General features: G+C 42.7%; 1 long non-coding RNA gene across 1 annotated transcript in view; it reads left to right on the forward strand.

Moving 5' to 3' along the window:
• The window catches only part of LOC130184042 (uncharacterized), a 25,290-nt gene extending 9,636 nt beyond the window's left edge, over positions 1-15,654 (forward strand). Inside the window, exon 3 of the long non-coding RNA XR_008829916.1 lies at positions 15,088-15,654. This is a non-coding gene — a long non-coding RNA (uncharacterized LOC130184042). The remainder of the gene's footprint in view (positions 1-15,087) is intronic.
• The last annotated feature ends 7,962 nt before the right edge of the window (positions 15,655-23,616 follow it).

Consider the following 23,616-nt stretch of genomic DNA (forward strand, 5'->3'; position numbering starts at 1 on the left):
CAACTAAAACAGGGAGACATGCAGCTATGCTTAATTGTTCAATTTGTTGCTGCAATGTGTTTCCATGTGTGGAAACATTCGTCGTTAATGACTGGCTATGTTTGCATCCTGGTTCGTTTGTTTGAAGGTAGAAAGTCTCACGTTTCACATTCTCAACACATCCCTGTCGTCAGGTCTGTGTGTGCGGGATGCATAACGAAGGACCATAAAGTTTATTAATGCCAGTAAAATGTGTAAGTAAAGTCAACAAGCGAAGTCAAATAAAACCACTAATGTCATTTCTAATATCTAATCAAATGCATCTCCTTAGGAAATGTTCAGGTGTGTGTGTAAAATACGACCAAAATGCAAATGGCCCTGAAACGAGGATGCGTTGGATTTGCGAGCAGCAGCAGCAGCAGCAGCGTGACAGAGTGCAGGTGTATTCGGGTGGCTGTTGGCTATCAGGCAGAGAGGTGGTGCAGACACACAGCACTGACAGGGAGGCAGGGACGACAAAGTGCTGTTGATAAGGAATGGAGACAGGGGATCACATGAGGGACGGCTGGACTCAAGCCTGCTTTATACTGAGTGAACACACACACACACACACACACACACACAGTGCCACACAAAAACTGCGCCATGTGTTGAATATAGCAACATTATTTATATTGTAGAAGCACTCCGAAAAATTATGATTCATCTTCATCACCACGTTGTTGGACTTTGTCTCTAAAAAGAAAATAAAAAGGACGTATTTGGAATTGATACGTAAAATATGTCAGCTCTTTGAAAAATAGTTTCAGTTAAGATGTCTATACAGCTTTGTCAGTTATACTCTAATGGGGCGATTTATCCGTCTGTGTTTTGATGAGTAAAGTTTACGTAGAAGACGTTTAGATTATCTTTTTTACTTTTGTTTACGTAGATGTTTATACAAGTAGGGTTTCTTCAAAGTTATTTTAGTAGAATAGGAGTGTGGGAGTGTGTGTATTTATGTGTGACATCTCTTGAGACACATCTGACTTATTTGAGAACAAGCTGTTAAAGTAAAACTGGGTTACCCAAGGAAAACTACAACAGCTTCCTCATTTTATTGTGTGAAATACAACGTCAGGGACACCGAGTTCGACATGCAAACATTTTGTGAGTGTAAAAAAAATAAAAAATCCCTTGAGCATTTTTACTCTTCTTGGCACGCAGGAAGTTAAGTGATCTGGATTTTCCCTGAGTGCTGACTGTTGCTGCTCATTGGTCTCTCATTTCAAAGGACGAAGCTCTGAATTGGAGTCATATTTTAACAGAGACAACTGGTTTCAAATAGCGAAAGATTAACAGCAAAGTGATTCCTCAGATATACAAACTGAGGGTAAATAAAATATTATATAAACTTACTAACGGTGAGTGGAAAATAAAATCAAAACATAAGTCATTTGGAGAGCTGAGAGAGGGCTGAGTGAGTGAGAGAGAGAAAGTATTGCCATGACCATAATTCTTCAAAGTTGAGCCAGCCTGTGGAAAAAGATGGTGGCAACCTGCCAAACTCTGCAGTCTAGCCAAGGTGTTTTACAGACGACCAGTGAAGGATGTCTTTTAACCTGACACAAGTCCAGAATGGACACAGTGACTCAGATGTTTCTCCATTTTTTACAGTATATGCCATGTCCCTAAAACTAAATGTGTGTGTGTGTGTGTGTGTGTGTGTGTGTGTGTGTGTGTGTGTGTGTGAAGGGGAAACTGAGACAGACAGGGCATGAGAAAGTGAAAGAGGGCAAAGAGGGAGAGAGGACGAGGAAAGTAACCTAAGAGAAAATGTACGAGCAGTGAAAATGGGAGTCAGTGGTCAGACCGTCATGTCCGGAACCTGGAGTCATTGCAGCGTGTACATTGCGTGTGTGTGTGTGTGTGTGTGTACATACAGTCTATGCGGTGTACAGTATGTTCATGTGCTGTTATGCGTTCAGCTGTTTGGCTTGACCCCCAGACAGGGTGTGTGCGGCTGTGAACTTTATCCCCAACGGCCACAGAGTCTGAGGCCTTTATTCCCAACCATCGAGATCTGAAGTTTAAACTCAACATACTGCAAACAAAGACTCAGTGATGCCTGGCCTCGCGATGGGCTGTTTTGGCTGTAAATTTAAGTTTAACTCTACAGCATGGCAGTTTAAACCACACACACACACACACACACACACACACACACACCACACACACACACACACACACATACATCTATAACTTGTGTTTAACAGTTATATTATGCATATCATTGACATTTGACGTGTCAATTTTTGAATTAGAGGACAACAATAAATTGAAACGTAAATTAATTTTAAAACTTTCTGAACAGCTTTTGGTTAAAAAAAACCCACTTCTGATCCATCCTATCAAAAAAAAAAAGGTACATAAAAAATAAATATGCAACATAATTGTGGGCAAAAAATTCACTAAAAAATTCACTCAAACCTTCCTCTCACACACCCAACTGAACTAGGTCTCACCTGCTCTATTATGTGCGGTTTCACCAGTGTGTATGTAGTTTGTCTTGGTATCTGTAACTAGGCTAATGCAACAGATGGTTGGCACGTGAGTATCCTGTAGTAATGACGTGTCCCATTGTTCAAATTGTTTACATGTACATGCGGAGAATTTCCAAAAGGACTTTTGATGTGAAAACGGCACCAATATGAGCTTCCATTCCTTTACTGCTTATTCTGGCTATACACAGGGAGCATTCCTCTCCTATCATGGTCCATGCGAGCTGTGAAGCAGCCCAGCCTGCCTGCTCTCCATCACGTCCCTGTCACAAGTGCAGTCAGCAGCTCCCAGCTCCTAATTTGCTGCCTGGAGTTAGCGAGCGGTGGTCTGGCTAGTGTTAAACCACTGAATGATAAGATCCAGGTCCGCTCCTCTTTAAGTCCTCGTTTTTCCACATGAACCAATGCGCTCTTTTGTTTGAGACATGGGGATGAATGTTGGCAGACACACAAACACACACACACACACACACACACACACACACACACACACAAATACCAACACAAGCACACACAAATTCTGTACACTGCCCCCACAATTTCCTCCAAGCGAAACACAGAAGATGTATGACTTGTCTGCAGCTTGACGCTTGCTGTTGCGTACCTCGACAATTCCTGGAGTGTGTAACGGATGATGTGTGTATTGTGGCAGAGAGTGTGCGTGGTGCGGCTCATGGATATGGGTTGCGAGAGGGTTACCCGTACAACACGAGGCAGACAGTCTTGCTACAGAGAGAAAAGGTTAGTCTGAACCAGTAACTGATAAGACTGAAGCTGCATAGCAGGTCATAGCCGCATTATTCTGTATGCAGCTGCTTGGTACTCGCTCTTCTCTGATTGGACAGATCCAAAATTAAACTCAGAGAGGATTAGCAATCTTTGATTTAATAAGAGCAATCAAAGTTGCATGTTAAAGTTTCAGAACAATTTGAAGGCTTTTGCACATCCCCAGAAGACTGCAGTAAACATATTGGCTTCAACTAATACACACTGTGATCTCATACAGTACATTGATTGGAAATTGGACCGACCGCCAATCAGCTGTATATTCGCTAATCAGTTCCCAGAGGGATGAAAGTACATCTCCAGCAAAGTGAGATGGAGACGGAGAGAAAGTTGCCCGAGGCAGCACCGCCGCTCGCTCGCCATCCGCTGACTGCATAATGTTATAGATCTGTTTTTGCTGGCAGCTGACCAACTTTGTCAGCAACCTTGCAAAGAGCTCACCACTCTTACATCTTTCACAGACCCATATCAATGACCTTCAATATCAAACGCCAGACCGAAATATCGACTGAAAGCTTCCTTTTATCAGGTGCCAGTTTCAGAGTATTTCCCCTTCAGAAAGCATAATGCAGAAAGCATGACAGGTCAGGCTGTTCACGACTCACATGAATCATTCTCTGCCGAAAGGACGATCTTTCAACCCTTGTGTTGTTTCATTACCGGCTGATGAAGTAGTCCAGCCCCGTGAAGTGGGGAATCTTGTTTGGCTTGGCCAAGCCTCCTTGACCTCAGACATTCATGAATGCCATATGTAAAACTCTTTCATATAATGTAAATCCACCCAGAACTGTTATTTTTGTCATATTCTCTTTGAGCTGGAGTGTAGACGAGCAAAAATATTATAACCCACCCTTGTAAATTTCTGAACGATGAAGAGACGGGTTGCAGAGAAACCATTCTTTGTTAAAAGTGGGGAACCTGTCTTATCACTGAATGAGAAAGCCAGGTCCTCAGAGGGGTCTGTTTCTTCGCTCTACGATGGAAGTCACAGCAGATGAATGAAGGTCACCATTGTGTGTCTGGAAAATATGGAGCTCAGTGAGTCTGCCTCAGAACGCTTCCAAATAACGCCATCACTGTCTGCCCGCATGTCTGTCGGCCCACATGCATATGTCTATTCATATCTGTCACTCCTGTCGCTTTTCCCTGTCACTGTCCAACTAGTGTGCTTTTTATGAGATGTATCTCTGCTTCCTGCTCCCTTTCACTGCTGTCTGCATGACTCTTCTTCTGCCTTCCTACCCTCCTCCCTCCGTCTCTCCGCTCTCTCACAGATCCAAACATGTCAGTCCTCCTCAATAAGTGTCCAGAGGTCCCCTATGAGGTAACACTCCCAGGGTCTGTTTCATCTCCAAGAATGTCTCAGCTTGCTTGAAATCACATGAATGGCTTCGAAATTGCTTCAAAATAAAAGCAGCTACAAAAGTACCGATTGTGGTAATATCAGCCATTCAAACGGGGCTCACACATCCAAGGCTGCCAGAGAATTTATTTTAGTAATGAGATGGAGTGATGCCCTGCACATATCACAGCTTGGGCTTTGATTTATGCCGCTGAATGAGGTGATGCCGTAATTTGTGCACGAGGGGAAAACACACACAGCCATTTAGTGATGGGATCCAGCACTGTTCAGTGGCACTCTCCCAGCCCATCTGGCTTCATTTACAATCCAGTTGGAGTCACACACGAACATTATACTTGGCTGTCTTCATTTTTATTGGTCAGCCTTGATTTATGACCATCAAAGTCCAAAATAATTGGCTGACACTGGATGTCTTTTATAAGTCGTGTTCAGGGGGCAAAGCTTCGGCAGCAAAAAATGCTGGAAAATGAGTGAAAACAGAAGGAATGCATGACGTGATGCCTTGAGAAGGAGCAGCAGAGTCTCTGTAGCCGAGCTTCCACTTGTGTATTTTTATAACAGGCGCCTCTTTGGCCAGCTATGTATGGTCGTGCCAAGTACTTGTGTATACAGCATTGGCCAGGTCATGTAACTTGTAGATTAAAAACATCTTTGCCAAAATGGGTTCAGTGACTAGAGACAACACCAAATAGGAGCTATGTATCGTTAAATGCCAAAGCTAGAGGAAATTACTGAGGAAAAAAAAAACCTTCACCCAACCAGAAAATTATTTCCTTAATTTTATGTATAATTCATTGAAATAATTACAGGCAACATTTCTGAAAGTCAAACTGAAATTAAACATCACCTCACTTTTTGTGTAGGGAAATCTAAATTGTAAGGTTACAGCAGTTATTGTTGTGCATTTATTTTTAGTTAAAACATCTAGAGCTAGGTCTAGGCTACAAGCCCCAGCTTAATCCTTCAATTCTCAGCTAGCTGTCTCATTAGCGTATCTTAGCATCTATCTAGATGTTTCTTTTTGCTCACTTAATTTTAAGACAGTAAGGGGGTTAGCTAGCGTTAGCTTTCCTTCTTTCATTTATTGAGTTGCAATAGTGGCAATGACCACACTGTCAAAACTCATGCGTAGTCCTGTAACCTCAGCCGTCCCACCTTACATCTGATTCAAATAACGTTGCGTAATTTACGATGTGACAAAGCAATGAACGGACAAACGGGACTAAACAACAGCTAATGGACGCTGTTCCTCTTAGCTGGTTAACTGCATATTAAGATATTGCAATTAAAGTAATATGTCAAAACAACAAGTCAATAAACACTGAGGACATACATTATATACTGATATCATGGCAAAACAAAATTTAAATTTCAGTGCAACTTTTTTTTAAAGATGTATTTAAAGGATATTTAACTTGGTTCTTTCTTTAAGCTTATTGTTTGAAGCAGGGACCTTTAATGCACCTCTTCCATGGTTGGTCAGGTTCCCACCCCCACTGTGTCATCTTGATGAGCTTGAAATAGCACCTGAAGTAATCTATTTCTATAAAGCCACTACTGAAAAAACATACGCTCTTTAAAAAATGCTGATGTTCGCAGTTTTTTTTTTCTGATTCTTTCTTCTTCCTTCTATTGTTTCTGTGCCTATTACTGTGCAAGGAAGCTACAATGCTGCTCACTGCTAGCCACATGCTGGCACACATCCAAAGCAAGAGCATCCCATAATTTAAAACCACAGGTTTTCACACAGACGCAGACTGATACATTACAGTATACATTACATTTATTTTATAGTCTTATTTTCCAAGGAGGGAGCCAAGGGCTTGTTTTTGGCAGCTTGTGTTCTGAAGTTTTTCCAGCAGAAGTCTTGTCCGATAAGACAATGCAATGTCAAGACTGCCTGGATAGGTATTTTATCAGTTCTTTCTTAATCTCAAGTATGCAAAACATCCTTGAAAACTCCAACTAAATGAAAAGTTGCATTGTGTCTCATTCAGCAATGGCAAAGAAGCTTGAGTGACAAAGAAAAAAATAAAAAAGCAAGAAAGTAATAAGCCAGCAGAATGAGATCGAGCGAGCTGAGCCAAGCAGCCAGAGAGGTTTTTTTTTCTTCTGCCTCCATCTTTTTTTAGTTTTTGGAAGGCAGCCTAAAAATGTGCCTGTCGCAGATGTTTGGACAGAAGGTGTTTGCATGCTGTTCGTTTATACACTGCCATACGGGACACAGTATGACCACCACAATAACCAGTAAGTAACACTCTCCATGTGCACAACGCCTCGCCAACTTCTACCTTCTGTTTTTGGAGGGAATGTGTACCCCCGTGGATTGAGACGTACCTTGAAGCTCCTGACTTGCCCCACCGCCACTGATAATGACGCTGCGGTGGTAATGGATTTTGCGTTTGCAATTGGTTTGGGAGGGAAAATAAACTCCTTTTTTATTGAGGTTTTACTCAAAGTCTGTGTGTGAATGCGTGCACAGGTGTAAACGTCTGTGCATGCACAGCTTGTCAAAAACTCCCACACATGCAAACTTCTTCCTCATGACATGGTAGCTTTGCACTGCTATGCTCTGCTGCAGAAAGCTACCCGGTGCCATCTGTCATTCTACCCATGAAGGTGAACAGACTGTGTGCCTGAACCAGTTCCAAGTTTCTCATGCTACCACTCCCACTACATATTGCAGAGGTACAGTATCACTGTCACCAGCTTTATGCAGCATATTCATCAGTTTCAGCAGTTTGTCAGAGTTCTACCATCAACACTGTTGACCTCTGGGCACCTCGGTGGCTCGCCTGGTAGAGCGCGTACAATTCAGGCTTAGTCCTGACCGCAGCGGCCATGGGTTCAAGTTCAACCCACGGCCCTTTGCTGCACATCATCCCCCTTCTCTCTCTTTCTCCCTTAATTTCCTGTCTATTTCTCACAGTACTGTCTGAACAAAGACTTAAAAAAAGACCTCTAGACCTCTTCTCAAATGACTCCAAAATATAATCCTGTGACGCACAGAAGAATATTGAAACACCCATTATGCCTGAGATGAATGTTTTCAAATATACAATAAGGTATAATGGAAGGTGAATAAAATGAATTCATATGTGTCCACCTTACAGAACCATTTGTGTTTGTTTGTATCGTCTTTGTCATCACGTCTGAAGACAGCACTTCTGTTCATTATTACATCTCGACAGTACGGGGGAGATGAGGCAGACTGATGCAGCTCCAAACATGTGCTGTTCATTTTTTTTACCCTTGAGCCATAGTTTCCTGCTCGAAATCTGGGATTATTTAGAAGAGAGAGAGAGAGAGAGAGATGTGGCATTAAGCCCATATAGTCTCACACAAATGCTGCGTGTGGGTTCCACAATCCCCTGGATACACTGGCGTCATTTTGAGGCTAAGAAAATATACAGTTCTGCTAACAAACATTTTAAAAGTAGTTTTTCTTTACTTGCAGCCTATTATTTGCACTGACTACTCTATTGGCCCAATTTCACACAGCTGAAAAACTGGCAATCTGCAGTGCCCCAAAATCTTACCCCTGCATTATCGAGCTATATAGACTCCTGGCTCAGACTTTAAGTTTTGAAGACTTAAACCTGACACCATTAAAGTAAAAGTACCACTGCATTGCTTTCTATTGACAGGATCATTTGTTTAACTACAAAACACACAAGTTTGATTTACAACTTTAGTAGGAAGACATCTTTGTGTTAAATTTAGAGGCTATAAAAGTTAATTCTTTTTTTAAACTAGGCATATTAGTAAAGATATATTTTGGTATAGACTCGATAGGCTTCAGTAGTTAAATAACGTCTGCGTGTGTGCGCTCAGCAATAAAGCAGTCATTCCTCATTAGATCACTCTGACTCCAGAGAAAGGACGCTCCAGTTCATTTCCCCTCAAATGCGTTAAAGGAAAAGTCTAACATTTTGGGAAACATGTTGCTTTTCTTTTCTGCTGAGAATTAAATGAGAAAATTGATACAACTGTTATATCTGTGCATTAAATATGAAGCTCCAGTCAGCAGCTAAGCTCATAGCATAAAGACTGGAAGCAGGGGGAAACGGGTAGCCATGCTTTGTCCAAAGGTAACAAAGGTTGCCAGCCGAGCGGCGGAGACCGGCTAACTGACTGCTGGCTGTAGCTTCGTATTCTCTGGACAGACATGAATGCATAATACATCACTACACAGATACCGACGCAAGTAAAGAGATACACATTTGTACTACAAGGCAGAATATGCACAAAATCCTAAAGCTGTTTTATCTTCATTATTACGTCCCTCTATCAACTGGTTTAGAAGGTGCTTTTTAAAAAAGCAAAGACACATTGGGAACCACCTGTTCTGTCAGACATGTATTAATCAGATGGTAATTTGTCTTATCTACAAATGAGGTTCACATACCTACACTTTCACAAGACTTCCTGCTGTGACCTCAGACAAATAACAAGCAGGGTGTCATTATATAAAGAAATAAATAGATGGCAGATATGAAATGTAAATTTTCTATGGTTGTTTTGTAAACACAGCTTTTCCATTGATGCATTGATATATATATTTTTTTTGCTTTCACTTGTTCTGCAAAATGGTATTATGGTTGATTTTAATTTCACTTTAATTTTTCTTTCATCACATTCCTACTGAGCTCAGCGTGAAATGGAAAAAAAATAAAGAACCCTATTCTAGGTAAGTGAATAGACTCTGCCCCTGAATAACCACTGTGTCAGAAGAGTGTACTTCATAGTACTGTAGGTCTGTGAGTATGCATGGTTCTGTTTTTGGTGGGTGCAAATCCAAGCAGAAGTGAATAACACTCTTTGTTGAGGCAGCCAATCCTCTCACAAAAACTAAATTTCTGAAACTACGTGAATGAAAGACCTCGAGCAGAAATGTGAAAGTCAGCCAGTCAACATTAGTTTCAAGGCAATTTTTTTTTTCTTTCATCATTCAGGCAGTGGAGGAAAAGTTCAGCCTTTATTAGTGTTGTAAGAGTCACTCATTTTCATAAACTCTATGTAAAGGAATGCTTAAGTTGGAAATATAATAAGCTCTTAGCTGCAAGAAAGTTACCAAATGTGAAAGTAATTCCACCGACCACGAGAGGATGTGACCATGATTGTGTCCAACTTTTCTGAACAATACTACTGCCATCATTTATCTTCTATTGTCTGCTTTCCTATAGGAGGAGAGAGAGAACAACCATTAGAATTGGACACATTGCATATTTGTTTACCCCCCAGATTTCTCATTGACATGCAAATTTCCCCCTCTACCCCCACTCCTCCTCCTCCTCCTCCTCCTCCTCAAAAAAAAGAAAATCAGTTATTAAAATTCAGGTAATGTATTCCTGTTTCTGAATTCTATTTGAGAAACGTTATTAATTTCATATATCAAGTTCGGAACGGCCATCTGTTCGCTGCGCACCGCTGCACCTCCCTCCATCTGCCCCTGAGTTCCCCATGCGCCGTTCTGCCGCCACCGGCTCCAAGTTTTTATGCACTCTGGCTTTTTGATTTGTCACTCATCACGGCCTAGGCCCATGTGACCAGCTGAGTGCGCTCACTCCAGGATGGCACGGGCCTGGTGGGGGCATTCGGCGGCATCGCCGATGGTGACATCTCAGGTGACTCGAGGCACTGCTGAAATTTAATAAGTGACTTTGACTTTGTCACCTTGTGACACCGCTGAACCAAGTATGGCTGCCTTTTCTCCTTCCTCTTACTCATCTGTTATTCTCTGCACATCCTCTCCTATGCCCTCTCTTCCTCCTCTCCTTCTTGCTTTGTTTTTATCTCTCTCTTTTCCTCCTCTTCTTCCCTTCTTTGTTTAACTCTCTTTCCCCTCTCAGTGTTCTCTCCCCCAGCTACAACACCCCTTTCCTCCCTCCCTCCTTTCTGTAAGTGAGGGAAGCAGATTGTGCAGTCGGCACAGTGCGACGTGTCCCTGCCACAGTTAATTTAGCATCTGTGCCTTCATGAATATGAATACATTTACACGTCCAGGATATAATTAGGTGGTGGAGTGTAGAGAGGGTTCACGACACTCCAGGTGGGCAGAGAGAGAGAGAAACAGAGAGAAACAGAAAAGAGATGGAAGTGGAAAAGAGGAGCAGGTAGGGCTAAAACAATCTCCCAGGCACTGTGACCTCTGTCGCCCAGCTAAGCACTCACATCAATCACACAGAAATGGCTGGAACTGCATGACTGAGGGGGTTTACATGGTTGGCACAGAGAAGTAGATGCAGATGCAGAGGCAGGCTGTGAGGCCACTTAAGCTTACAGCAAAATGTGCCGTTGTGATGCTAGCTGATGATTGCCTGCAGATTGTGTGTATGAGTGTGATCACACACACATGTATGCGTATGTACATGTTGGAAAATTTCATGTGCTTAACCTCCTGCTGCAGCTATCTAGAAGGTGCATAAGACCTTTTTATGCAATAAACACTTGAGATCAAGCTTGATTGGAGTTTTGGACACGATTATGAATCACTTGGAAATATCGATGAGCTTCCAGTTTGGTGGCTTTAGGCGAGTATCTATGTCTTTGTCGGACTGTAGCTGGACTGGGGAGTTTCCAGCAAATTGTTAAACGAAGCTGCGTGAAATCTGACGCCATTTTCACTGTACTGAAATCAAAGTCAAATTGTCCTCAGTGGGATGAAAATGAAATATTGCATCCAGGGTAAAATATAAAGATAACGTCAACGGCATGTTGATGAAGCCATATGTACCGAAAACAGAGAGGTTTGCTTGGCCGGGGTCAGAGCTCAACCTCTGGAGCTGACGAGTGCCTTAGATTTCAAGGTAGAGAACTGCCACATTGTGAGGAGCCAGTTGAGATGATTTTGGGCATCTGGTTTTGACATTTCTTGTACAGCTCTGTGTGGAGTTTCTCCAATAACTACCAAGTGAGCGGGTCACTTGGTAGTCCCTCCAGCGGGCCAGGACCCGCTGGAGGGATTATAGATATTCCTGCTGGGCTGAGAACACCTCGGGATCCCTAAAGAGAGGTCGGAGGACGCAGCGGGGGAAAATGGATTTTTAGCTTTTCCGTTCAGTCCTCTGGCACGGTGACCTGCCAAAATGGATGGTTGAACAGATGGACAGATAGACGTGCTATACAGTATATAGGTGGTTAAGAAGCACAGCTTGGTATGCGTGTCCATAAGTCATTCACACTACATAATGGTTTATTTACCAAAGCGCTGTGCTATTTAGGCACCAGGGAGGCACAGTCTCCAAAATGTTTAATGTTGTGTAGTTTAGCCATATGCCTCTGTTTTACAGCAAGCATCGCCTGTGTCATTACACCCCGGTGCATTGGGCGCTTTCCATAATGGATCCATAACGAGAAGTTACTGCAAATGAATAGCCAAACATCTTTGGGGATGTTTGTTTAACACAGGTGTTACCCCTCTGTAAATATGATGGCAAGATGACTTATGAGCATGTATGTTGCCAGACAGAGGTTGGGTGTTTTGTGTGGAAAGCAGACAGCTTTTCTGTCGGTGGAGTCGGTGAGGAGGGATGGCAGCTTGGGGCTTTAAAAGTCAAGTTTTGCATTCACTTCTCGTCTCCGTTGCATTCTGACTGACATGACAAAACCGCTGCTTCTAACCAGCTGTCACAGTGAGGGATTTGAATGAGGGAATGTTTTGAAGTGATACAACAATCTCCTCATCCATAAAACACCACATCACTCCAGTATTAGAGATGTCCTTCAAAGTGAAAAACAACATTGTCTTTAAGGTTAAAAGTTTGTGATAGAGTCTGCACACTGTGCCACTCTGTTCTTCGCCAAATGCTCGCCAGGGGACTAAGCAAGGTAATTGATTTTGGATGCAGTCATGCAGGGGTAGTCCCAGCCACCGCAGATAAGAAAGAATTTCAAATCAAAATTATGTCTGCGCTATGCATATGAATCAGATCAGGCCTAATAAAATAAAGGTATTAGCGGCAAGGGAGGGAGAGAAGTAATTAAAGCAACTCACCAGGCACCGTTCACGCTTCGCTCTGGAGGTCTCAGTACCCAGGGGTAAGTTAAAGAACTTGTAGCTTTTAACAGAAGGCACAGAGGTCATCTGACTTTGACTTTGTTCCAGCTTTTTGACAGGGGTTCACGCTGGGGTTCGCCTGTGTGCATCACATCGCAATTTTTCCATCATTCTCTATCATATCGATTACTGTGGTATGTACAAACTACAGCATTACCATGTGAGGATGATTTAAACGTAATGACTCATGAGTAGATAAAATAAGGGGGATAAATTGCTGTTTTTGGACACAATCCAAAAACGAACCAGACGAAAACCTGCCTGGCTCAGTCTAAAAGGAGTACCGACCCCGAGTGAACAGACTTGAGGTTGTGATGTCCGATCCAAAACGCAAATTGACTCTAAAAGACTCCAATAGAAGGAGAATACCACCGCCGCCGCACACCATCTCGCCTTTTTTAGACGAATTGACACACGAACCTAACACCTGTGTCTGTTAGCTCGAGTGTGAAAGGCGAACTGAGCTGCATGACCACTCCCTTGGACCTGGTGGAAATTTGAAGTCTAGCTCAAGGATACTTCAGCAGGTCAGAGCCACGTGAGGCCTGAGCTGCTGTCATACTCCCTGTTGCTCCTGCTCTGACTCTGACCACACATCTGGCACATGCATGGGGCAGCGAGAGGACACACTCTCTCTCTCTATCAACAGTTGAATGTCTGATTGTCTTTGTCTGTGGTCAGGAGCTCTATAAGTCCCCTGGGGGAAAAGGATTATTCACCCCCTCATGCACTCTCTGTCTTCCTCCCTCTCTCTACTCCCCTCAGGGCTTGCCTTTGAGTGTGTCCCTGGATGCTCTTCCAGTAGCCTTCTTGGTCTGGAACCTTCTCTGACTCTTTTTCATTCTCTTTTTTTGTTGTCCCCCCCCCCCACACACACACACACAAACATATTTTCTCGTCTTCCTTTGGCTCCTCCTATCATATTCCCTCCTAACGTTCAGTTTTTTTTCCTTCTCACCCATTTTCTTCTCACTCTTTTCGCATGTTGTGCCGTGCAGATAAACACAACTTCCAGGGAGGGGACACACACACACACACACACACACACACACACACACACACACACACACACACACACACACACACACAAAGAAAAATGGTGGATAGTGGCTAACAGGTGCAACAGGGAACAAGCCTGGTTTGAGACTCCAACCTCTCCAGCTGGAGGACGTGATGGTTGGGCAGTCAGGTTCCCAGAGATGGCATCATGCAGGAGTTGCCTTTTATCACAGCAACACATCGTGCAACATCCCCACTTAACCCCACTACCACCACCACTACCAGGAGCACACACACACACACACACAAACACACACAGCAATGCATGCACAGTGTTCAAAACTTCACCCCAGCAGGAAAACAACAACAGGAAAAGTATCCAGGACAGCAAGTTCGCCATCATGCCAAGATACATACACATTTCTCCTATGCCTGTGTGTGTGTGTGTGTGTGTGTGTGTGTGTGTGTGTGTGTGTGTGTGGTGTGTGTGTGTGTGTGTGTGCGAGAGTCAAGACAGACAGAGGGACAGAGAGAGAGAAAGAGGCATAATCTATTAATAATGAACAAATGAATGAATTTTGGTGTACACACACACACACACACACACACACACATACACACATCTTGCTCCATGTGACACCATAGATGGTCCTCTTTTATCCCTGCTGGATTTTATCTGCTGGCTCCAGAATCAGTCCAATCCAATTTATTCCGTCCTTCACCCTCACCGAGTCATTTATGCCTACTCTAATTTCCGTATCATTTAATTCTGCTCCCTATCTTCATCTCTGCCCATTTTCTCCTGACACCACATTTGGAGTTGTGATAAAAAAAAAAAAGAACTCAACTGAAAAAGTTGCCAAAGACAGACATCGCATGGTTTGTGGAGGCACAATGGGTTCATGCAAATTCAGGAGTCAAGACAGGTGATTATTGAAAGTCACCTTGCTTTGCTGCAGATTTGCTGCCTCAAACTTAGAATAGTGTGCATTCAGTCATATGGCAGCTGGTTAGTAGTCATGCTTAAATGTATTTGTTTAAAAGACTTAACCTCAACAGAAAAATTAGATTTTGTCTGCTCTAAAATAATATAATGCATACCGTATCAAATATCTACTCTACTGGTGCATTTCAGCGTATTGCTACTGTTTAAATCTCCACACAATGTTTAGATTCCCCTGACCTGAAATGCCATAGTAAGAACAGTACAAGCCTGGAGGAACTCCATAGTCTGCATTCCTGTCCTGGCCAGTGGTTTCATTACAGGCATGGCTTGGTTTAATGATATGGGACAGTAAGCTTATTCTACTGTTGCACAATGTAACTTAATAAATGCTGAAAATATAACTGTACATTTCCAGATTTTGCAACATCTCCTGCCAGATCTCTCAAACTGACAAATGTAAAGCCAGCGTTTGGTAAAAGTACAGCTGGTCCAAGAACACTCAGATGACCTCCAAAAGTTGTCTCTTTTGTCCTGGGAGAGAGTGATGTGCCAAGTCCCCAGTCTGCGTGCCCTGCGAGTGAGCGTGGTTCCTGGCAGCGATGCCAGTCCAGAGACGGGTAGGAGTTCTGCAGGCCATCTGGGAAAGCTCCAGGAGGATCTTGGGAGAGCCTGGCGCTCATCGGTGGGGCCTGGGACCTGAAAGTGCACCATAATCGTAAACACAAATGCAACCAGAAGAAGTAAGCACGAACACATGAATGCACCAGGACTCTCAAAAGTTAAAAACCCAAACACATGAAGAGCTTCAGCTTAACATGTTTAGTAACCGCAAGGATTGAATTGAACTTGCCGTAAATATCCCATTTAACAGATAAGGAATTTTAGGGTTAAGTGGAAAATGCAACTGATAGAAACTGAACTGCTCATTCACTTTGAAAACACATCAGTGAATAAAACTTACACTCCTGATGTACTTTGGCTTCCCAGAGCACTCTGGTTGTGTTTGCTTCGTGGCTTTTCCTCACAAAACCTTCCCTCAATAGGTTTATCATATGAAAATGATTGAAGGGATGAAAGAGAATTTTTTAGATGGCGAACTCAATTTTTTTTCTCTTAATGGTCAATTTAAGCACTACTTAAGACTGTGTTGCTTTGAAGTCTTTGAAATTTTAATGATGACCTTGATTCTTGTGTGAATCACATGCTTCAGCAGGGGGTAGAGTGCACATCGCTCATGTTTAAAGGCCCCAGCGCATAAACGACTAAAGTTTGGTTGTCCAATAATGTCTCCAAGGACACCAGTAGGTGGTAGATGTGGTAATTAATTACTCAGTGGAGATGTAAACATTCTTTAAGAAGTTGTGTTTTAAGCAAACCGGTTGTTTCGTTTATTTTGCTTTGATAGTTAAAGTTAATTTGATTCATCTGACCTCTGAATTCAAAGGAAACACTCCCGCACATCAAAAACGGAGAGTGTCGGCAGCACCTACTTACCTACACCTGCATTGTTCTTTTAGTGCTCGTAGAATGAGGTGTGTGTATGTGCTTATTTGTTCTCTCTAAGACACCAAAACAACAACTGATGGGTTAAATCTTAAGCCTAATCTTTCATCTTCTTTCTTCTAAAGAGACTATTGATCAATGATTTAGTCAATAATCGTAATGGTGTGATCAGTGTGACCTCCACCCCACTTCCCTGTGACTCCTCACCTTCTTGTGTAACTTGGCCAATATTTTTGTTGTTTTGCTATTTTTTTTTTATTTTTTATAATATAACAGGTTAAAACCATAACCCATTTTACACTGGTCAAAAAACCTGCTAATGCCTGCTAACATCTTCTGTTAGCAATCTGAAAGAGTATGAGCTTTCACTCCCGGGTTAGATGACTCTGCAATAGTATAGAGTATTTATCGTCTCCTGCTCCGATCAGCAAAGATGTATCACTTACAGGGGCACCAGCCCGGGGATGAGACGGGATGGATCCATTTTACCAGTTGCACGGCAGCTAGCAGCTCACTCTTTTCATCTTGCTCACTGGTGACCAGTTTAAAGCGTAGCAACACGCATAAAGATATAAATACTACATATCGCCCTTTCATTTCTGAAGCAGTCTTGATAGAAAATGAAGCTAAGATTACAGTAAGAAGAGAATAATTATTAAAATAAATAAGATGGACTGAATATAACATTTAAAATGCTGATATGTTTGGCCTTGTCTGAAGGCCTCGAAGGCCCTGAGGGTTCCCCACTGGTCAAATGGCTGCACAGCTGTGACCGCTTCATTTGACTGGTGGGAGCGCTGGAGGAGGGGATGAGGAAAAGATGAGAGATTCTGAGGGGAACCACAACGAAATTAGATTAAGTGATGGATGGATGGATGGATGAGTAAGTGATGGAGTGAGTCAAATGAAGGCATGGAAGCTGATTTCATTTAGAAAAGTGTAGAGGAATAAAAAAGTCTTTGGTTTACAGCGTAGCAGATGGGAGGATTGATGGAATGATGGGAGAGCGGAGGCGATGAGGATAGAAGGGTAAAGGAACGGGGGGGGGTGGACGACTCTTAAAGCATCGTGGCATCCCAGAAGAAGGAGATTAATGGGGTGTGGCTCTCCGTCTCCGTACCCCTTTGTGCCAAGCGCTCCCTCATAAAGCACACCTCACACATCTGGCACAAGCGTGGGGCACGGGGCACCAATCCCTCTCTGCCTCTCTGTTTCACCCTTTCTCTGGAGGAAGGAAGTTCATCTTGGCACAGCTATACTGTGTGTTTACTGATGCTGGTGGAGGATTTGTTCTGACTAATAATTAGTTCTCTGCGTTTTATCTGTGCCTCTGAGATGACCGTCTGATATCGCATTATGGGGATGACCCTCTTTTTGACGTTGCTTTGTGTTCACTAGATTATATCTGTCAATTAAAGCACTTAGTAACCAACCTATTGGGAATGGTGTTCCATGTTACCCTCATGTAGACAGTGATATAATTACCTTGTTAGTCACTGATAGGATTACTCTCATGTTGAATACAAATGAATGTAATGAAGCACACGTCTATAGTTGTATTTTATGGCTCAACCGACCCTCACCCAGATCTTCAACCAAGTCCACTGAAATTATTCCAAATTCATCTCCCACAAAAATGCTCCTGTACTACTAATGTGGTCTCATGCTGCGAGTTGTAGGGAGTGAGTCAGAGTAAATATCTGGACAAACGAAACACCAGCTTTGAAGCCATAATCTCTTCCAAGGCTGCATGAAGGTAATGTTACATGTATATTTGCATGTAAAAACATGTTGTTGTTTTTCATTAAGGTATGTTAGGCTGTATGATATAAGTTCTGCTCCTCTACAAGCCTCTGCTACTCAAGGTTACCCATAATACCATTCTGAGTGTATGCAAAGATGTTTACATTGCTTATATTCTAAGCATAATTGTAATAATAACTAAATAATAACTCTACAAAAGCTTGAGACCGGGGTTTGTATCCCCTGTCCGTTGTGCTGTTACTGTATGTTGAGGCTAACATTACAGTTTAGTTCAATAAATGTAAAATGTAATTCCTTGGCCCCAACAAAGTGATTTGAGTCGCCTAAGTGTTGTCATAAAAGGTTTACTAGGGTTTAGTTGCAGGTGTGGATTTTGTATTGTCATTTGTTCACAGTGAACATTTTGCTCAGGTAGAACACAGCTCCTGCACACATTCAGTATATTTCCTCTTTATGTTGATCAAAAGCGTATCCTGTTTCTTACTAAATATTTTTGCCATTGCAGATTAGTTGTACATGAATCTAATTTCTATGTGTAACTTTTGCTAATTGCCGTGGTACAACCATAGACTGTAAATAAAGATGGATGCAGCCAGCGTGATGTCACCCACACATTTCTGCTGTAAAATTAAGCATTTTAACATGAGAGTCTATGGGGATTGACTCACTTTTTAGAGCCAGCCTCAAGCGGCCATTTGAAGAAGTTCCGTTTTTGGTACTTCCATGTTGGCTTCATTTTTCAGCCTCGGAGGTTGCCGCTCGGGTAAGACCCAATAACGGAGCTGGAGTTTTCTTAGTTCATATACATGAGCTCTGCTGCCGGCTTCCAGCTAAGCCAAGTGCAACTTAAAGATTTAAGCTCTCTGAAAGCTGTGTTTGACACAAGCCAAATGGCATTATGTCAAAGAGACTTGAGTCGAATGCTATATGAAAGGTGCTGAAATGTGTTTGATTGGTGGTGAGAGGTGAGCTAAGGGTGCTGTGTGTATGCGTGCATCAGTGTTTGTGTGTGCGTGAGGGAGATGGGTTTGAGGTTTTACAGCACAATAACAGTTTAGTGAGGGGTGTGTGTGTGTGTGTGTGTGTGTGTGTGTGTGTGTGTGTGTGTGTGTGTGTGTGTGTGTGTGTGTGTGTGTGCGTGTGTACTATATGTTACTAAGAACTGAATGTGTGTGCCCTTTGTGGCCATGTGTGTGTAACCTATCTGAGGGTTGGAGGCGATCAGTCTCTGGTGAATTCCTGTCGGCGCCGGAGAGTGGGAACATTTGACGGATCGGCCTCCCCCACGCTCGGGACGCTACGTTCCTACACAGATGGCGTAATTAACGGGAGGCGAGCCAGGGAGGGAAATTTATCTTTGATCAGCACCTTCGCGCCAGATTGTCATCTATGTTAATATGATGATAGCATCAGTGCGCACGCGTGTACACACACTCACATGCACACACAGCACGAGATGGATGGTGAGAGAATAGAGGCTAGGCAGCAGTCAGCCCCGAGGATATAGGGTTATGTGTGCAGACACACACACACAAACACACACGCAGTCTCCTCCTAATCCTTTGTTCACGGCATGGCACTGCACTCCTCTGCTGTGAGGAGAACTATGATGATCTTTGGAGGGTGCCTCACACAAAATCACACACACACACACACATCTGTTTTTTTTTAAGTGTGCAAGCAATGATCAAAACATTTTTACTTGAATCTGCCGCCTCAGAGTCGGATAACCATCGTTTTCACTGTAAATTGAACATGAACATAAACAACCCAAACAAAACATTTATATTGTCTGCTGATAGACAGATTGTTTGACATGAATTTTAAAATCTTTATCTTACAATACAAAACTAGATGAGGAAAAGACTCAAATAAAACCTCAAATAAAACCCAAACATTGTGAGTTTGCACGGTTTAGTGTGTAAGATTCCTCTGCCCGTTCAATCTACGCTGCACGTGCGCAAGTGTGAGTGTGTATGTCAGTGTTGTGAGAGGAAATGTCACAGATGAGCTCTGCCACGTACCTACTTTCACCCCAGTGAGATATTAGCAGTAATGGCATGGAGGTGTAATGGCATGTGCCATAACATCTGGGCTGTGAGAGAGGAAGGGGAACGGAAAGGGAGAGAGAAAGAGAGGGATAGGTGGTCGACAAGGTCCCCAGGGACGCTGTGGAGTAGAAGGATAGATGATAGTGGAATTGTTGATGTACAAAGAGGCAACACGAAACAAAAGGTAGCTTGGAGGTCAAAGTAAGAGAGAATGGAGGGAAGGTGAGATAGAGGTAAAGTGAGGAAAATAGTTTTTTTTTTTTTTAAAAAAAGAAAGGTGATGAATGGAATTAGTAGAAAAAAGGAAAATAGACTGGTAAGACCTGAAGACAGGAGAAAGAAGCAGCGACCAGGAGAGAGACGAAGACCAGAGATGGGATAGTTGGCGAGTTTGAGTAAGTGAGAGAGGAGGGAAAGGAGAGAAGAAAGGACATGAGGAGAGCAGGAGCGAATTGGTGAGTGTTCAAACATTTCCAAACAAACCGACAGGCAGGCAGACAGAAAGGTAGGTAGACAGACAAAAACACGGAGGCAGACAGACAGCAGGGAGAACAAAGGCTGTGTTCCTCCGCCTCGCTCTGCTGCTCCCCAGTCCATCTGCTGCTTCTGCACACAGCCTCCGATCTGTTTCACACTCATTTTCAGCTATCTCGCTCCTCTCCATCCTGCCCCCCCCATCTCCTCTCCCTCGGTCTACACATACACACACACACACACACTCACTCACTCACTCACTCACTCACTCACTCACTCACATTACATTTCTGCTCATTCTCATCCTCAACTTGTACCATCCCCTCCCACCTGCGCTCATATTCTCTATGGCTGATTTTCTTTTCAGCTTTCAGCTATTGTTTATTTTAGAGTTTGACATATGACACAACCACTACATCTAGGAGGCAATGGCAACCATCAACCATACATACACAATATATACAGAATATTATAAATACAAATCTGTAATAATCTATGTAACAGGGTACTGTATGTACACCATAAATAAAAGCAACCAGCTACAGTGACTCGCTATCGGGAGGTGATGACACGGGCCAGTCAAACCAGGGCTAGCTGGTTAGCATGCTAACTTCAGTAGAAGAAAAGAAGTGATAGAAAAAGAAGCAAAACAAGAGTCAACATTGGCGTTGCTTTCCACAGCTGGAGACAGATGTTGGCAAGTAAATGAATGAAGTTTGATGGTGAACTACTTCTAGACTGGAAAATAAACAGCTGTAAATGCTAACAATTGCTATTTAGTGATAAAAAACTTACATATAGCACCTTTAAATGGATTTACATAGAGTTTTCATTGACGTATCGAGTGTCATTATCCTAAAATGTCCAGTTAAATTTGACGAACACATAGTAATGTTAAACCTATCGCACACACTTTATTTTGAAAACCCCACCAAGTTCTTGAGAAGAAAAAAATCACAAAAAGCAAAGATGATGCATTCATTGGTCAGAGAGGAAAAAGAGGAGCAACAACAGATTCCTTCCAGCTAAAACAGGCACAGCTGCGCATCAGTGTCCTAAAAAAAACCTTGTGTTGAACACCTGAAACTCATTTTGCCTGTGACGGTGAAGGTGTTTGTAGTTGATTCTGACATCGAGTGTTTTCAGGAAGCTTAAAATATCTCAGTAGAGGAGATGAAAGGTCATGGGGGCATTCAACTTCAATAAGTAGATTCATTCATTTTATGTTTTGATTATTAAAAACAATAGAGCAATAAGGAGAAAATAGCCACAAAGAGATTGGGTCAGATATAATGGTGGATGACATCCACAGCTCCCGAATAACTCTATGAGCCTTTATTAAACTTCAGACAATGAGCATTTATGGAGAATAGGAAGCTTTATTCATTCAAACAGATGTCTATTATACATAATTGCAGGTCGGAGTTATACAGTCAACCGTGTCTGTGCATCTGTGTATGTATGTATACACACGCACATGTGGGTATTTACATGGTTTCGCATTCACATTCACTCTCTCGCATCATTTAGTTTCTGGTGGCTCTCCAAACAGGACCGCCCCAGTGACAGCCCATAATACAGTGTATAATAATGGGAGATTTGCTTTCATGAGCTAAGCTCCAGGACTGTTTGGACCTCCCATTTAGACTCAACAGGAGCTTGGCACCGAGTCTGCACAGGTGCAGACTGAGAGAGAGAGAGAGAGAGAGAGAGAGAGTGAAAGGAGGAGAGAGAATTGGGTCCTGCGAACAACATTCAACATCTGTGTCAATGGCTGTTGCACAAATTTTCACCAATAAAACTGAGAGCAAGGGGAAAGGAGAGAGTCAAACAGAGAGAAGGGGATAAGGAGTAAAGCGGGGATTCAACATCTGTCAGTGTCTGTTATGCTTTCTACTAAATTGAGAGAGAAAAACAGAGAAAAGGAGGTAGGTGCTTAAAATAGCAGAGAGAGAAAGTTGGTGGCTAGCCAAGCCTGGATGAAGCAATCCGCTTCCAGCTGTTGTCCTGTTTGTGAATCAGAGAGAGGACAGGAGGGGAGGCAGGGAGGACGGGAAGGTAAGAAGATATTGAAGGTGGGGAAGAGAGGGATGAAGGGACGGGAAGGTTAAAGCGATCATGCAGGAGGTAGTGAGGACACAGCTGTTCCACAGGTTGCAGTTGTGTGTACAGGAACTCCACCGCTGACTGTCTGATGAACTGCAGCATGTTTCTCTGCGCACCCACTCCTTCCTCTTTCGCTTACACAGTCACACAGTCGCCCCACTCCAGCTCCATCGTGTTTGTGTCCTGAACCTGATCTCACTGGTTCAAACTCTTTTTATTCATGCCTCCACGCCGGCGACAGCCAGAGCCGGAGGCGTTACATTTTCGGGTTGTTCGTCTGTTTGTCCCATTCTGGTGAACACGATACCTCAGTAACACCTTGAGGAAATTTCTTCACCTTTAATTTTCCATCCATTATCTTTACCCCTGGTTGGAAAGGGTAGTAGTCAATCACAGCGAGCATTTAGCAATAGGTTGGGTACATACAGAGTCCACATAGAAAAGCTGTGGCCAAACAGTTGATTTAAACTCAGGAGTGTCTCGCTGTGAGGTGTCGTTGCTAATCAATCCACCCACCGTGTTACACATTAACCATAATTAAAGAGGTCAACAGAAACCAAATACGTGTGATATCAATTGTGTGTTTTTTGCACAGTAGTTTATGCATGAACTTGAGTTAATGACAATAAAAAATGTTGGAGGACTGTGTGTCCCTGTCTAGTAGCGCCAACAGATTTACAGTTTTTGTGCGGTGACGAACAAATCGATGTTTACAAACCATTTCTTATTTTCTGTTTTGTTATTTTTCTGAAACGAAATGGACAGTCCATTTCATTTCAAAACGCCAATAGTGATTCACATTCTTTCATCATTTGAGCTCTGAATAACATGTTTTTTGTTCCACAAAGCGCACAGGACAACTTAAATTGAAAAGATTGCCTTGACTTTAAGAAAAGAAGATATTGATGAATAAGTGGCTCGATACAGTTGAGGGAAAAACTGAGTTCCATCACTGGCACTCTTTTTACATCATGTCCTTGTTCGTTTCTTTAACACTCTGTCAGTTGTGGTTGGTTCTTTTATACAAGCAATGATCTGCAGTTTGT

Source organism: Seriola aureovittata, chromosome 16 (assembly GCF_021018895.1).
Source record: "Seriola aureovittata isolate HTS-2021-v1 ecotype China chromosome 16, ASM2101889v1, whole genome shotgun sequence".
In the NCBI taxonomy this organism is placed as follows: domain Eukaryota; kingdom Metazoa; phylum Chordata; class Actinopteri; order Carangiformes; family Carangidae; genus Seriola; species Seriola aureovittata.